Source organism: Panthera tigris, chromosome B3, assembly GCF_018350195.1.
Source record: "Panthera tigris isolate Pti1 chromosome B3, P.tigris_Pti1_mat1.1, whole genome shotgun sequence".
Lineage (NCBI taxonomy): Eukaryota > Metazoa > Chordata > Mammalia > Carnivora > Felidae > Panthera > Panthera tigris.
The window spans coordinates 53,537,955-53,554,527 of record NC_056665.1 but is presented as its reverse complement, the minus strand read 5'-3'; the positions used below and the strand labels follow the sequence as shown (position 1 = coordinate 53,554,527).

The following is a 16,573-nucleotide window of genomic DNA, read 5'->3' as shown; positions in this document are numbered from 1 at the left end:
TATGCACTGTTGGTGGGAATGCAAACTTATGCAGCCACTCTGGAAAACAATATGGGGGTTCATCAAAAAAATTAAAAATAGAAATACTCTACAACCCAGCAACTGCACTACTAGGTATTTATGCAAAGGATACAAAAATGCTGATGTGCAGAGGCACATGCACCCCAATGTTTATAACATTGTCAACAATAGTCAAATTATTTAACTATCACTATCAACAATAGTCAAATTATTTAAAGAGCCCAAAGGTCCATTGACAGATGAATGGATAAAGATGTGTGTGCATTGCAAATGGCAAGATTTCATTCTTTTTGATCGCCAAGTAACATTCTAGTGTGTGTGTGTGTGTGTGTGTGTGTGTGTGTGTGTGTGTGTATGCACACGTGCATATACACACACTGGAATATTACTCAGCAATTGAAAAGAATGAAATCTTGGCATTTGCAACAACGTGGATGGAACTAGAGTGTATTATGCTATGTGAAATAAGTCAGAGAAAGACAAATATATGATTTCACTCATATGTGGAAGTTAAACAAAACATGAACATCGAGGAAAGAAAGGAAAAATAAGATAAAAACGGGGAGGCAAATCATAAGACTCTTAAATACAGAGAACAAACTGAGGGTTGCTGTGGGGGGTGGGGGGAGGTGGGGGGGAGGGCTAACGGGTGATGGTCATTAAGGAAGGCGCTTGTTGGAATGAGCACTGGGTATTATATGTTAAGTGATGAACCACTAAATTCTACCCCTGAAACCAATACTACACTATATGCTAACTTGGATTTAAATAAGTTTTTAAAAAAATGAGTAGACAGACGTGCCACTTATAGAGATGGTACTCTAGAAATAGGATCCGCTTTAGGTGGAAAAATAAGAGTTAAGTTTTGGCTTGTAAGTCGTCCGGGTGAAAATGTCCAATGACAACTTGGCTGTACAAAAAGAATGGTCATTGGGGCGCATGGGTGGCTCAGGTGATTGAACATCTGACTTCAGCTCAGGTCATGATCTTGTGGTTAATGAGTTCAAGCCCCACACTGGGCTCTGTGCTGACAGCTCAGAGCCTGGAGCCTGCTTAGGGTTCTGTGCCTCCCCGCCCTTGCCCTCTCTCTGCCCCTCCCCCACTTGCACTTGGTCTCTCTCAAAAATAAATGAACATTTTTTTTTTTTTTTTTAAAGAGAGGTCAGAGCTATAAGTACACTTTTGGGACTCATCAGCATATAAAATGGCATTAAAAGCCAAAGGAGTGGATGAGATCTTTGAGGCTTAAGAGAAAAATGTATACTGAATTAATGTACAAAGAATTGGTTTATTTATAACTTCAAACTTACCATCTAGGAACATCTTACATCTATTCATGTATTCCTAACTTTTACTCTATGAATAAAATTGTGTTGTGTGCTAAAAACAAAACAAACAAACAAACATATACAAAGTAAGAATCCATCCATGCCCAAACTGTAGCCCACCCCAATCCAGCATTTCTCAAATTGTGTTTCCTAAAGCTCCAGAGGACTGTGGTGCTGAGAAAGGCAAGGGGTTAAGGAGTAAGCATAGGTTGGAGGTGACAGAACAGTTTCACCCTCACTAAAGCAAAACCATCTCCAAGTGTTACAGGATTATATAGAGAACATTATTTATTTTTAAAAGATGTCTTTTCTTCAGATATAAAACGGTTAAATTTTTAAATCTCAAGTAAGAATTACTTAGCAGCTCTATTGTACTGCTATTCCACACCCAAGTCCTTATTAACATAAACCTAGAGAAGATTTACTACATTCATCTGCAAGTCCTGGCATGCATGTGATTTACCTGTGCTCCTGTCTTGTTTTTTTACTCTAGCCAAACAGAAATCAGGTAAAAGGTGTATGGATAAATTAGGGCCTCAAAATTAGATTCTGAAATATAACTCATTCAAATAAATTTTAAATACCAAATTACATAGCATGAACTTGTTTTAGGCAGTACCCAGAATGTTGTGACTCCCTTTCTCCATTAGGGTTAAACTTCCTTGTCTTACATAACATACATTTACTCCCAAGCATGCTATATAAAAAATAACTTTCATGCTCTACTATAAACTTGTCTAAACCAGTTTTAATATTGTTTTAAATATTACAGTATAATCTCAGGTACCCTAAAGATCACATCCTTATACAAAGCTATGTTTATTTCTTTGAATTTCTGATACCAAAAGATGTGATTAAATCAGAACCATGCTAATAAATTAAATTCCTAATTCCCATAGAAGCTTTGTATTTATCAGATCTACATTCCCTATTTCTCTGTCTACATTCTATCTGTGCATCCCAGTGTCCCTATTTAACTGTAAAATTATGAAGTCATTACAAAGCTGTTCTCCATAAAACCTAAAACAGAAATGTAATCTAAGGATAAAAAATATTTATTGATGATTATTTAATATTCATGTTTAAAATAAGCTCAAGTTCCTTATCTAAAGCACATAAATTACACACACAAATACATACACAAACACTAAACTAAGAAGTAGTAAGGATTCATCTGGATATTAAGTCCAGAACTTCCCATGCACAGGCCAAACCCTAATCTTCCTCCTATACTCCCTGATGTTGCTATGACCTTTTTTTACCTCCCTGAATTAGAAATGTGAGAGCTACCCTTAACTTCCTCCTTCCCTCATGTCTCTACATACAATTGGTCATCAAAGACTATAGGGTCTACTTCACATCTCTTTTTCTCTTAATTTCTTTTTTCTCAAATAGGCAACAGTTTTATATAGCTCAAAAATCCAAACACAGAAATGTATGCATTGAAAGTCTCAATGGAAGCACTTACACTATTACCCTTCCCCACAGCCACAAATAATCACCTTTACTAGTTTCATGAGTATCCTTCCACTATTTCTATTATTACCAAATGGTAGCATTACTACATACACTGTTCTCCACTGGCTTTTTTACTTAACACATCCAGGAGATCTTTTCCCATTAGTCCATAGACAGCTTCCTCATTTTTTGTACAGATGCTTAGTATGCTGTTGTGTGGATAGGTCTTAGTTTATTATGGCTGGACACTATCACTATTACAAACAACACTGCAACTAAGAACTGTGTAAATATATCACTTCATTTCATATAACTGTAGGATAAATTCCCTCAAGTAGGATTGAGACAAAAGTAAATACAATTGTAATGTTGATACACATTGTGAAATTACCTTCACATCATTTATAAATTAGTCCTCTTCTCTCCACTGTCTTTGCCACTGCATTCTCATGCCTACTTTAAAAAAATTTTTTTAATCTTTATTCATTTTTGAGAGACCGAGTATGAGCAGGAGATAGGCAGAGAGAGAGGGAGACAAAGAATCCAAAGCAGGCTCCAGGCTCTAAGCTGGCAGCACAGAGCCTGATGTGGGGCTCCAACCAACAAACTGTGAGATCATGACCTAAGCCGAAGTCAGAGGCTTATCGGACTAAGCCACCCAGGTGCCCCTCTCATGCCTATGTTAAATCAAGTACCCTTTTAACTGGTTTCCTTCCATCCCAACTATTGTCAATCCTATTGTCAACTGATCATTATTTTAATGATTTTTTAAATATACACTATAATATTCTAATTTTTAAGTTCCAAAGATTACTGAAAAACTCCCTTCAATTTCCCTCCTTATTTCTACTGTCCAAACCCAATCCTCTATCCATCACCCAAGAGTTAAGCACTTTACTACCAGTTCGGGATTTACCTTACCAGACCATATTCTTCACATTTACACGCATATATACCTACCCGCCCCTCCAAAATACAGCACTGTTCTGGTTTTTTTCCTTATGTGTATATTTAATAACATAGTATATATACTGTTCTACAACTTATCGCTCAGTATATGCCATGTTCATTTCTTCAAATGACATTTTATCCCATAGTATGAATATACCAATTACTTGGTTATTTTACTATTATGACCAGTTTTATTTTTCCAGATTTTTTATCATTATAAACTGCTGCAATGAGCAAACTTGTATATGCCTCCTTATGCACATATAATAGTGTTCCTCTAGTGCAGACAACAGGCAATAGACTTGTTGGGAATACCATTTTAAATTAATAGATACTAACAAATTGCCCACATCAATTTACATCCCCAAACCAACTTATATTCCCAACAGTTTATATAATACTATTTCCTCACAATAGTCAATTTTAGTATTAGCAAGCTTTTAAAATTTTGCCTAACTTTAATATGTAGCTCTCATATTACTAATGAGATTGCATAACTTACCAAATATTTATTGGCCACTTACGTCTTCTCGTCTGAAACTGTCAGTTTGTATTCCTTGTTTTTCTATGTCACTGTTTCTTTTTAAGAGTGCATTATATATATATATTTCTTGTTTATTATATACATTACAAATATTCTTCCCAGTTTATTTGAACTTTCTGTATTTTGGACATTGTCATAAAGTCTTAAATTGGGGTTTGGCTCAATTTATCAAAATATCTTCCTAAAACATACAGTCATGTATTCCAATCACCTATCAAATACAGACTTTAATTATATGTATATTTAACTTGAAGTGAAAAATAAATAGTTGGCCACCTACCATTCCACTTCATAAACATAAAGCCCAGAATTACCCTGAAATGGGAATCTCCCATCTCCTCAGTGGGTCTCTGTTCTCAAATGCTTCTTATAGAGTCAATTTAACATTGCAATGGGTGAAAATTTAATGTTTAAAAAACTTTATTTGGTACAACATAACCCATAAATGTAGGTCAACTTCCACTAGGGCACAATTGAGGAAACAGCAATATATTTCATCACTTGGGGAAAAACTGGCTGTATTGGACTTACTGAGAGATGATATCTCTACTTCCCATGTAGCAACTTCCTACAAAGCATTTCAGACTTCTCTGGATCTGGCCCGTGCATCACTGTGGCTTCGTCAACTCACCACTTCCTACTTGCATTTATACTCCAATAATACAGTTACCTATAATTACCCCTACATACTATTCTGTCTTGGGACATCATTCCTTTATATGTTATTTTACCTAAGAAGTCTCCTTACCCCAAATTACCTCACCATGTATTCATATTCTTTCTTCAAAACTCAGTTCAGACATTACCTCCTCCAACAAGCTCCTGTTGCCCTTCTCAGCAAAAAGAATTAATCATTTCTCTATTTTCTCATTGTGCCCTGAACCTACTTCCATAAATATATGGATTCCACTCTATTACAAGGATTTGTTTATAAGCTCTCCTCTCCTGTAAGCCTTAGGAAGTCAGGAAGCGTTTATCTCATTCTTATGTGTATTTTAGTATTCAGCAGTTTCTAGTATCCCACTCAATAGCTATTTGCCAAATTAAACAAGTCCTCTCTATTCAGCAGTACAACAAACACTAAAAACACATACACAAAATAATTGAAACCATGTTCTTTAACTGAAGATATTTCATAACCTGAAAGGATATGTGGATTATAATAAGAGTGGTTGTGATTCTTTTTCTTAAGTGGGCTTATACCGTAGATCACTGTTTTCCAAGCTGTAGGTCATGACCCTTTAGCAGACTGTGAAATCATTTAGCAGGTTAAAGTCAACATTTTTAAAAGTATCACCATATAGCAAATACAGTAAAAGTAAGCCATGTTTCATGAAATTGTTGTTCCAGTCATAAATATGCACACAGAACACACACAACATGTACGCAAAATACATTTATTGATGTATTGATTATTGATGCAAAATACATTTTTTACTCTGGGTCACAATAAAAAAATAATTGGAAAGCAACTTCCATAGTCGCTATACAGGTTCAGAGAAGCTTTAAATCAACAAACAAAGTGATGTAGTCGAGGAAGGCCTCTTCAATGAAAGACATTTGTTTGGAGCACAGTCTAGCTCCCCACTACCTCTCTAATCTATCACTCCTCCTTACTCATTCTGCTCTAGGCACACAAGTCTTCTTCATCATTCAAACAAGCCAAACATGTTCCCACCTCAGGGTCTTGCACACGTTGTTTCTTCTGCCCAGAAAGCTCTTCACTTCTATAACTGCATGGTTTACTCCCTCGTTCTAGGACACCCAAAGAGATCTTTCCCTGACCACCTAAAATAGCAACCACCTTCCACCATTCTCACCCCTTATCCAGTTTTATTCCTTTTCATTCCACTCACTACCACCTGGTAATTTATTTACTGTGCTTTTCCTCCCCTCTCATCCTGAATGTCAGCTCCAAGAAAACAGAGACTGTCTTCTGTTTTTATTACCATACCACCAAAGATTAGGACAGGGCCCAGCTAAAAGCAAACATGTCAATAGGCTCTGACAAGACTATCAAGGAAAAGGAAAAGGAAGAACATGCAGAATTGTGCCTGAGCATGGTAAACTACAGAGGAAACAAGGTTGAAGTAAGGTTGAAGATGCACAACGTGAAAGGTTTGAAAGCCAGAAAGCAGAGTTTGGACTTTATCCTGCAGACAATTGGAAGTCATTCAATGTTTTGAGCAAACGGTGATCCATTCAAACATTTATTCAGCACAAGTTCAATTCACTTTGCTTGGCACAATGCAGAGTGCAAAGGCCAATAGCACATGCTCTCTCCTCCACTGTTTAGGTTTAATAGCAGTGGATTCAAAAAAAGTTTTAGGAAAATTATTCTGGCAGCCGTATGTAGGATAGATTGGACGAACAGACTCTAAAGCTAGAAAGGGAAATAATAGGCAAAGCAGAGCCTCAGGACAAAGTGAGATCCAGTAAAGAGTAATCTAAAGAATTGTGCTGACTAATGGGTATAAATAATAAATTAGAAACATGTATTATAAACAACTTTAAGACTTAAGTATGATGATGATAAAGCTTACAAAGAAAAACTGAGCAATTTCCATCACTTTTAGATTTATTACCCAACCACTCCACTTAACAATCAAAGTGATCCAAGACAAAAAGTTGTGTGGAAGCAAGATTCCTAGAAAAGCAAAAAGAATTCACTTCCATTCAGTTCACAAAATAAGATGAAAGAATAGATTCATCATGGTGACAATGAAAAAAAAAATGTGCAAGCTCGTACTCTATTTTTTTTTTTTTTTTTGAGAGACTGAGAGAGGGCACAAGCAGGGATGGGGTGGGAGGGGAGGGGAGGCAGGGAAGAGAGAGAGACCCTTAAGCAGGCTCCAGGCTCAGTAGAGCCCAATGCAGGGTCTCGTTCCCACAACCCTAGGATCATGACCTGAGCTGAAATCAAGAGTCAGACACTAACCAAATGAACCACCCAGGCACCCCTCTATTCACTTTTTCAATTAAGTAGAAATCAAATCAATGTTATCTTTTGAAAAAGAGAAAGAAGACATATCAGAAAACAGAAAAATGTGAGATTAATAAAACAATGGCCAAGTAACAAAGGCCCATTGGGAATTGTTCAGCATAAATTCAGTGGCCAAGAAATCGTCATTACCCACCTTCCCCCATAAATATGCTGTGACTGTGAAGAAAAACAGAGGAGATAGTGGAAAGATTTAACAACAGGTAAATATGAAAGAAGTGACTGGTGTTAAGTTCAGGCTATTATCTAATGCATACAGGAATAAACTAAGACAGAGAAATTGAGAGTCTGTATGAAAGGAATGGCTGAAGACACAGGTGGAACAATCACAGGGGCAAAATTTAAGACTTCACACAAGCCAGGATATAAGGGAAATTTTTCAGATCATTCACTTAAACACCATACCATCTGCTATGGTCTGAATGCCTGTGTGTCTCTCCCTCGCCCCCAAATTTATATGCCAAAGTGATGCTATTAGGGAGGTGGAATGTTTGGGAGGTGATTAGGTCATGAGGAAGGATCATGAGTAAAGTTTACGTCCTTCTAAAAAAAGCACCCAGAGAGCTCCCTTGCTCCTTCCAGCACATGAGAATACAATGGACAAGTCTGCAACTGGAAAAGGGTCCTCCCCAGACCCCAACCATGCTAGCACCTTGATCTTGGACCTCCCAGTCTTCAGAACTGTGAGAAATAAAGTTCTGTTGTTTATAAGCTACCAAGTCTGTGTTTATTATAGCAGCTCAGACTAAGGCACAGTTTAAATTTTTTCCCTCTGTTTAGATACATGGTAAGTGTTGTAGACACAAAAGAGTACAGGAATCAAAGACTGGACAACCAATTTTATAAGAGGAAATGACCTAATTCCAGTGTACAGTTCTACAATTAATAATATTATGACTTAGGGGGTAAATATCCATCCACAGCTGCAGAATGGAAGGGCATATTAAAAGAAAAGTACCATAGCGGCCTCTACTCACCTCCTTTAAAAGAATTACTACTGTAGTAAACCAAGTTACAACAATCACACTCCTGGGTATTTACCCAAAGAAAACAAAAACACTAATTCAAAGCAATACATGCACCCCTATGTTTATAGCAGCATTATTTACAATAGCCAAAGTATGGAAGCAGCCCAAGTGTCCACTGATTGATGAAATGGATAAAGATGTGATGTGATATATATATATACACACACACACACACACACACATATATATATATACACACACACATATATATGCAAAATATATATATATGCAAATATATATGCGTGATGAAATATTATTCAGCCACAAGAAAGAATGAAATCTTGCCATTTACAACAACATATGGCTAGAGAGTATAATGCTAAACAAAATCAGTCAGAGAAAGACAAATACCATATGATTTCACTCACATGTGGAATTTAAGAAACAAAACAAGGGGGAAAAATGAAAGTCAAAGCAAGAAACAGACTCTTAATTATAGAGAACTATCTGATGGTTAACGCGGGGGGGGGGGGGGTGATGGGTAAAATAGGTGATGGAGATTAAAGAGTACACTTGATGTAATGAACATAGGGTGATGTACGTTACTATTAAATTACTATATTATACATCTGAAACTAATATAACACTGTATGTTAACTGGAATTAAAAAGCAAAATAAATAAAATAGAAAAATAAATAAATTAATGTCTTATCCCTCAAGTATAAAACAGAAAAAAGGTAACTGGGTTAGAGGTTAGTCTCTTCTAGAAGATTCTACACAATGTAATAGAATCAACAATATTGGTGGAGATCTAGCATATTTTATCATCAAAGGAAATAAACGTGAACATTTTGTTTTCTTTTTAATTGTTTAATTTTTAAATTCATGGATTATAAAGCTATACAATAACATGAAAAGGTGTATGTTTTAATATTAAAATAGGACTCAAAACTGAATAAATATTCTACGGGTTCCTTAACTGCAATTCCAAAATACAAAAACTCTTTTGATGGTAAAACCTTACCTGAACTGACATGAAGCTATTTATAGCCTTTACCCCATTTGGTAAAAATGTTCATACATCTTGCTACAGAAATAGTAATATGTCTGAAGAGGACTGGACTCTGTTGAAAGATTATTACCTTGCCTGTATCCAAAAAATTCTTTTAATTCCCAAACCTATTAGACCCCAAGGGTTTTAGTGGGCTATGATCCTATAATACTAATGGCTAACATTTGCTGAGCTATTAAATGTGTCAGACACTGTTCTGATCACTTTATATGCAGTAAATCATTTAATCCTACCAACCACCATGACATACGTATTATAATCATCCCTGATTTACAAAGTGGCAAACTGAGGCACAAAGAGATTAAGTAAATTGTCTGAAGTCACAAAGCTAGAGAGTGACTAAACTGGGATGAGTACATTTAAAATATTACATGTAAGAGGGAGAAAACACAAAATAGAGAACTGATTATGATAGAATGGTAGGATTCAGTGATTGTTTTCTCTATTCAATTAATGTATTACTATTAGAATAGTAAAGAATCAAACTTAAAAAAATACAAGACTTCATTAACCTACAAAGTCCCATTTATGTGCAATTCCTAAGTCAAATTGCATAAACTGCACAGTATAAAACCCAGGCTCCTCAGTTTATGCTAATCATCTTCAATTTTTTATTGAAATACAACATTTTAATACGCTTTTCACTACAAGAAATACACAAAAACATGTATTCATTTTAGTAATCAGAAAACCTGAATAAACAAAAAGAAAATAATCACTTTTAAAACTACACTCAGAAAAAATCAATTACAATTTGGTACATACCCTTCCAGATGTCAATACAATTTTTCCTTGAACAATGCAGGGCTTAGGGGCACACATACACCCCCCCCCATACACACACACAGCTGAAAATCTTGAGTATAACTTTTCTCTCCCCAGAAACTATTAATAGCCTACTACTGACATGAAGCATAATTATGGATAACATAAACAGTCAATATACGTATTTTGTATATGTTATATACTGTATTCTTACAGCAAAGCAAGCTATAGGAAAGAAAATATTAAGAAAATCATGAGAAAATACAGTACAGTACTGTACAACACAAACAAAAACCTGTGTATAAGTGGACCCAAGTAGTTCAAAGCCCTACGGTTCAAGGATCAAGTGTATTATTTGTTTTTTAACCAAAATGGAATTGCTTTTAAACCTACTTTTTCACTTAACATATGTCAAGACATCTCTTCATGACTTTACCTTCTTCTAACATATTTTAATAGCTAGGCAGTACCCCACTGTGAATATGTACCCTAACAATCACTGTTAAACATTCAGGTTGTGTACAATTTTACAGTACAGTGATCAAGAGTTACTGACTCTGGAATCAAACTGCTTGGATCCAAGTCCTGGTTCTACCACATACTAACTCTGCTCCTTTAGACAAGCTACCTCACTTCTCTATGCCTGTTTTCTCTTCTGAAAAATGAAGGTATTTTCTACTTCATATAATTAATGTGGGACGGGGGGGTCAAATGTTAATACACAGCTTTTACTATCAACAGTGCTGCAATTAGTATGCTCAGAGCTAAATCTTTGCACACACCCTTATTCTTATTACATCAAGAAAAATTCCCTTAAATGAAAATTCCCATGTCAGAAGGTATGACCATTCTTAAGGCTTTGAGTCTGCCAAATTACAGCTGGGTTTAAAGCCCTCATCAAATAGCTCTCTCACTTAATACTCATTTCTCTTCATCCAAGAAGGTGAAAACTGTGATCCACTTAACAGCTGTTTCACTCAATTAGTTTTCGCTCTTCTACTTCTGTACCGCAAACCTAGACCTGTATCATAAAAACTTAAAACTTTGTAGGAAACTTTAGGACGCCTAGCCCAAATCCTCATTCAGCATATTAATTCCTCCACCCTAGAATCCCTAACTGAACATCATCAGTGAAAGCAGAGAGCCTACCACCCAAACCAACCCATTATATTTTTACTGTTTCATGGAAATTTGTCTTGAAAGAATGTTGAAACCTGCCTCCTCCTACTACTCACTGATCCTAGTTCTTTCTACGCAGATCAAATCTGATCTTTCTGTGTGATAGACCTTTAAGTATTTACAGATAGCTATCATTTCTTAGATGAGCTGCTTTTTCTTCTTTGAGCCAAACAGGGCATTTTTCAGCCTTTTCTCCTTTCCTCATGTCCATTTCCTCCATGATCAAGGTCCTCTGGATATGCTGTATAGCTCACTGGTTTATAAACTTGAGTGTCTACCACCTGGGGAACTTGAAAAAAATACAGTGGCCCAGGTCCTATCCTACTTAAGCTTGGGCTTCCATGTTTCTGCTCTCCAGGTGATGTAATATGAAGTCTGAGAACTGATGCAAGGGTCACGCGTATTGTGACAGTATTCTACCTAAAAAACTGACACAATATCCCAGGTATAATACAACCAATACAAGTAAAGCAGAGATAACACCTGCTCTTTCTACGTTGTTCTACCAACTCCAAAATGACATTTACTTTAAAAAATATTATACCATAGTGTTGACTCACGGTAAACATACAGTTAAAATGATCCGACTCTTTTCCACATTCTCTATTTGTGCACTAGCACCTTGGGCTCTAACTGCCAGCCTTTCCAATTATTCCCATTAAAAGATTAAGAGAACCAGGACAAAGAGTTTTAGACTCCCATTTCTTAATGTATCAATGACTGCATATGGATTCACCTTCAGTGGAGAAATCATTTCATGCTTTAGCCTCTACACTTCCATCATGGACATACTTAGTCTAAATTCAAGTATACTAGCCCATCAACAACTGAACTGACAGCTGATTGCAACAACACATCTACTCTGTGCAAAACACTGTTATGAACAAGGTGGGAAAACATACAGGCCTTAATACTAGTACACAGACCGTCTGGAGAGCATGATGGAATAACACCTTCAAAAAAGTTAAGTCTAATACCAAGATAGACACGTTAATGCTATAGAAATTAATGACTACTAGTTGGAAAGCTCTGGGGCCAAAGAAATACTAGAAAACTAAGTTACCCTGAACTTTAATGTTTCATTTCCTTTTTTTTTTTTTTTTAATATTTACAAGACAGAGAGGAGATGGACCATCAGTGAATTCATCCACACTTAGGCTACTTTCAAAGGGACACTGCACCCTCAAAAATACACACTCAAAATAAATTCATGATTCAACATTTCATATGAATTCTGAATTCGTGATTTGTTTGCCTTACCTGTCCCTAACTTATGAGGTACTCAAGAGGAGGAAGAAAAAAAAAAAAAAAAAAAAGGCCATTCTACAGATGAGGCCCATTATAAATACATCTTAGAGATGCTGGGTGAGGGGGAGATCCCATCTGATATTTATTTTCATTTGCATGGCAAACATCAAAAATATACCTGGCATTTTCAAACAATTATGTCAGGAATGACCAGATGCTTCCTGTTGATGGAACAGTAGAGAACTACAGCCTGACAGAATCAAACTAGAGTTCACAGAAACAACTGGAAATGAATTTAGCTTCATTTCAAAACCATTAAACCAAAGTATGGCCTTACATTTTCGCACATTTACAGCATAACTGGCCCCCAACCTAAAATACCCAGATTGAGAGAAAGAGACAGAGAACTCAAACTCTAAGTTAGGAGACTTAACTCTAAATATATGTATCTGCATTACAAAAGTATTGTTTGACCAAATGTTTCACTGCAGGATTCCTTTTAAATGGAGAGGTCCTGCAGTGCTTTGACAGTGTCCCTTCTTCAAATATTACATTTACACACAAGTTTTCACAGGTACATCTAATATGGAATTTATATTTTACTTCCATAGATTAAGATGTGGAACTAAAAATTAAGGTTACTCACTTAAAATATTTTCCTGAGTCTCCAGGATATGTACATTAAGCAAACTTTACTCTTGATACTGTTTATATATCTAAATACCAAATTAAAAAACTTAGAACCCAAGACAAAAGTATAGGAATCAATCTTCCTAACCATATTTTTTAAACTTATCTTGTTTAATATACTCATTTGACATGTATGGTGACAGAATAAAAATGACAAATTTCTCAGTTAAAAAAAAAAGTGATAAGCATACAGTGGGGTTCTGGGAGTTTTCAGAAGTTACATGGTGTGATACCACAACAGACTGAATGCAGATTTAAAAATCTAGCTGTCTTGTATTAAAGCAGACATTTAAAAGACTTGCAGAAATGCAAAACAATGTCAACTCTTGCCAATATGTGACTTGTGTTAACATGTAATGGAATTTTATTGCTGTTATTTTGGGGGAAATACTTAAAAAGACAGAATTTTTAAAACGCATAAAGCCATCTTTAATTTCCTTAAATTCAAAGTCTGACCCTGAAAGTGGAAGTGTCAAGGCTGACGTTATGGGTCACTGCGAACACATTTAAACCAAGCTGGGTGGGCCTACAAGTGAAATAAAGTATCTGCAAAAAGAATTTTCGACTACTAACATCTGCATAATAAATTACAGCGCATCTTTAATTCTGGAATGGAAAATTACTTTACAAGGATTATTTACGGACTACATCAAAAACATTTTCCAGATAAAAACTATACTTCAGGGGGGAAAAAATGTACTTCAGAAAGTAACTTGCCTGAATCCAGACAGCAAATCAGTCTTCGGAGAGAGTACTTAAAATACTTCCACATTACCAAGCCCCCTTCAAAAGTACTGTGGTCGCTACCCGTCCTTTGAGCAGACGTCTGCTCGCCACAGTCCAATCAGGTTTAAAACAAGAGTATGTGTACAGAAAACAAGCTTAAAGTGGGGAAACACACACAAAGCAGGCCTCTATAATTCCTTCGGTTTCAGTTTTCACGATGCACCCCTGAGGCTACGCACGCTGATTCAACACGGCAGCACAGCTTCAACGAAGCACACTAAATACACACTGATTTCACTGTGTCCAGGCAAAAATGACCTGGCAAAATTCTCAACTTCTTTTCCGAAGCAGTGCACCCGCCCGGCGGCCAAGTCCCAAGAGCAGAAGTCTCAAGCATCCAGAACCGCGGGCTTTGTCCCCTCAGGGACTTGAGTCCCCGAGGTCGTGGCAGTAGCCGCGATCGTCCCCGCGCGGGCTGGGCCCGGCCCTCTGGTTAACCCTGTCCGGGCCGGCCGCTCCCGCGGCGGCCCGAGCGCCTCCCGGTCCCGCAGGCCCCGCAGCACACCGCGCCCCGGACCGGCCGCCCCCGCCGCCCCTTCCTCGCTCCGGGTAGGCTGGCGGGGCCGCCAGGCGGCCGAGACAAAGAGGCCGGCAGTTCCCGGGGCGGCGGGCGCCGAGGCCCGGCCGGGCCGCGCCAGCCTGCCTCCCTTCCTCTGCCGCCAACCGCCCGCCTCCCGGCGCCCGCAGAGCCCCCACCGCCCCGGCTCGACCCCATCCCCGCCCCGGGGCCGCCGGCCGGGATCCGGCCGGCTGTGAGGCCGCGGCGCGCCGGGGCCGAGGAGGGGGCGGCGGCCGCCACCATGTCTGCCCGCCCCTCCCAGAAGCGGGGTGCCCAGCGGACAAAGCGCGGCTGCGGCGCGGGCGGAGCGGGCGTCCAGGCCGACCCCGCCGACCCCCGCGGAATAAGCGGGGCCAGGAGCCCCGGAAACCCGGCGCCTTAATGCAATAAACAGGAAATCGCGGGGATGATCTGGGTTCCGGGGGAAGTGGAATTATTTTTTACCAGCGAAGAGATCAACTTCCACATCCGGTGGTAACAGGGCCCTACACAGACCCGCACTGACCTGGAAAAGCTTCGGGAGCGGCGACGGGGGAGCAGCAGGAGGTGGTGCGGGGACCCGAGGCGCCTCGTACCCGGCCGGGCTGACGCGGCCCCGCTACACACAAAGCGCTTCAGCTGCACAGGGCGCTATTTTCCGAAAATGCCGCGTCTGGTCGGCGCCCAAAATCCCCACCGAAAAGTCCCCCGTGCTGCGCGCGGAGGGACACATGGTGTGCGAGTGAGTCAAAGCTCCCAGCATCCCTCCCGGACTCGGCCCTTGTCAAGCCCTCGCCTGAGCCTTTCCGCCCCTGCCTTTGGCCGCAGATCGCTCCCCCACTCACTCCCTGACCCCATTCTAGCAGGAGGAAAGGGACGACAGGTCTGATATTTCTTTTTAACGGTCGAGAGGGAAATATGCCATTTGTGGAGCCCGAGCCACACAAAGAAAGCGGCGGAATGATCCGCTCTCGGGGACCGCAAGTCCCGGCTCGCCCGGCGCCTGCGCGGCACGGGGGTGGGAGCTGCGGCCGGCCATGTGCGCGGTGGAGCAGCCCGGCTGGTGGCCGAGTCTTCCCGCCTCTTTCTGCGGGGGCTGGCGGTTGGGATACTAAAGTGCGTGTACCTACCTTCTTTTCTCTCTGACAAGACCGCCGAGACGGGGAATCCCCACTCCGAGGTTAACCAGAGTCGCCAGCAGAGTCCTGGGAGACGGAAGAGCAGCCAGCAGGCTAGGATTTAACTTAAAGTGGCCCTAGATTCAACTAGCCAGATTGGGACAGGAGTAGCGGTTGAGGTACAAGAGGAGGAACGAAGGATGGTCCTTCTCCACTTCCATAAACTGAGCAGTCAGGTTCATGACGAAGACGTACTTATTTCTATAGCCTTTTTTTGTTTGTTTGTTTGTTTGTTTGTTTAACATACCTTTGGTGTCACAGGCGTCTCGTACTGAAGAGACCCTAAAATAATTGCTTGCTAATTTTCCTTGGATTACTGTCACCTCGCAGGTAGAGGTCTGTGTTTCCGTGGCTGGAATGTCAAGATTTTTGTTGTGTTGTATTTTATTAAGAAAGTAGCAAAAGTTTATTTGGAGGTTGTAATTTACAAAGTAAAAGTCTTTGGAAGTTAATTTACTTGTGATGATTTGCTAAGAAATCCAACACACCGGTATGTTTTTAACAGATGAGCTTAAGAATGACTTTCCTACGTGGCTTTCCCAAGTTGCTAACGTGCAAATTTTGGCTTCCTATATTTAGGAGTTGGTAATATCTGAGACAGCGCCAAGAGTTCAATCCAGGAGAGTTTACAAGCTTAAATGAAATCCATATTACTTTTTGATTTTGTGATTACTTCAGATAAGTAATTTATCTCCAGTTATCCTTTTGTGATATTGACGTGGTAAAGGCTTGTAAGTCTTTAACATATTAAAACATTTTGCCTAAAACAGAAGCAAAGTAAGTGGCATAGGAGCCACATTGTTTTCTTTTGATGTAATGTTTTCAAGGCTTCAGTTGATAAAAAC

At 39.1% G+C, this 16,573-nt stretch overlaps 1 protein-coding gene across 5 annotated transcripts in view; it reads right to left on the bottom strand.

The window, feature by feature from the left end:
- GABPB1 (GA binding protein transcription factor subunit beta 1) overlaps positions 1 to 16,573 on the bottom strand; it is a 78,520-nt gene that overhangs the window by 52,199 nt on the left and 9,748 nt on the right. For 4 of the 5 annotated variants that reach the window (XM_007081838.3, XM_042988883.1, XM_042988885.1 and 1 more), the window contains exon 1: positions 15,077 to 15,257. The exons of the other annotated variant lie outside the window; for it this stretch is intronic. The gene's annotated coding sequence lies outside the window, so the exon portion shown is untranslated. Of the gene's footprint in view, positions 1 to 15,076; positions 15,258 to 16,573 lie in introns of those variants that run through there. 5 annotated transcript variants of the gene reach the window in all.